This window comes from Capra hircus, chromosome 18, assembly GCF_001704415.2.
Source record: "Capra hircus breed San Clemente chromosome 18, ASM170441v1, whole genome shotgun sequence".
Lineage (NCBI taxonomy): Eukaryota > Metazoa > Chordata > Mammalia > Artiodactyla > Bovidae > Capra > Capra hircus.
In genome coordinates, this window is record NC_030825.1 from 53703114 (window position 1) to 53704491 (window position 1378).

General features: G+C 44.0%; 1 pseudogene; it reads right to left on the reverse strand.

Moving 5' to 3' along the window:
- LOC102171970 lies at nt 707-1378 on the reverse strand (annotated as a pseudogene).

Below are 1378 nucleotides of genomic sequence, written 5' to 3' on the forward strand. Positions count from 1 at the left end.
GGCATCACATCCAGCATGTTAAAATGTGCACATGTCCTTAGTTTTTGTTTTAATGTATTTATTTTTGGTTGTGCTGGGTCTTCATTGCTGCGAGTGGGCTTTCTCTAGTTGAAGTGAGCAGGGGCTACTCTTTCTTGCGGTGTATGGGCTTCTCATTGTGATGGCTTCCCGTTGCGGAGCATGGATTCTGGGTGCATGGGCTTCAGTAGTTGTAGCGCATGGGCTTAGCTGCTCCGAGACAGGTGGAATCTTCCCAGACCAGGGATCAAACCCGTGTCCCCTTCATTGGCAGGCAGATTCTTAACTACTGTACCAACAAAGAAGTCCCCCATATCCTTTATTAGATTGAATTCCTATGATGAGTTGCACTGGTCTTCCCTAGTTGGTATATGGGTATATCCTGTAGCGACTTCATAAAAAAATTACTTTTAACTTGGTTTAGTTATTTAGCATTTTGGAATCAATCAAATGATTTCGCAAGCACTCTCCTAAATCCCCAGAAATCTCTCACGTTAAAGGCTCAGAAGACACACAGGGGGACTTCCCTAGTGGCCTAGTGGCTGGGACTCTGCACTCCCAATATAGAAGACCCAGGTTCAATCTCCGGTCAGGGAACTAGATTCCACATGCCGCAACTAAGACCTGGTGCAGCCTAATAAAGAAATACATAAATATTTTTTAAAGATGAGTACACAACTGAATCCCTTTGCTGCATACCTGAAACTAACATATTGTAAACAACCATACTTCCATTAAAAAAAAAAAACAAAACTTTCTTTATACTGAGTAGGAAAAAGGATGAATGAAGCCACTTTGAAAAACAGTTTAGCAATTCCTCAAAAAGTAAATAGTTATTGTACATCAACTACACTTCAATTTAAAAAAAAATCGCCTTGGGAATTTTTTTTTTTTGATCCGAGGTTTAATGAAAATATTTCAGCACAGCAGAAAACTTCAAACAGCTCTAAATTCATCCCAACTGTAGGCTGCTGAGTGACCTGCAGTTTGGACAGACTGCCAAACTCCAAGAGCTTCAGGGTTTTCTTAGCGTCAGGATCTACTTCAGTGATTTCCTAGTCCAGGGCCGTCGAGACCTCAGGCACTTAACTCTCTCTCCCCTCTCCTGCCTTCTCCTGCGGCTGGATGGAGACACCCCTCACCGGGCCTCTCTGAATCCACTTCATCAGATGTGCAACACAACCTTTGGTCTTGTTGCTGAGCTTCCTGCCAGAATCAGGGCTATCTCCTTGCCTACACGCTTGTTGGTGTGGAAGTTGCTGCCCAGGCTGGTGTAGACTTCTTGGTGATGACCAGGGGCCACCTTCTTCATGGTTTTGGTGAGATCTCGGCCCACCTTGGTAGGTCCTTGGTAAAAGTG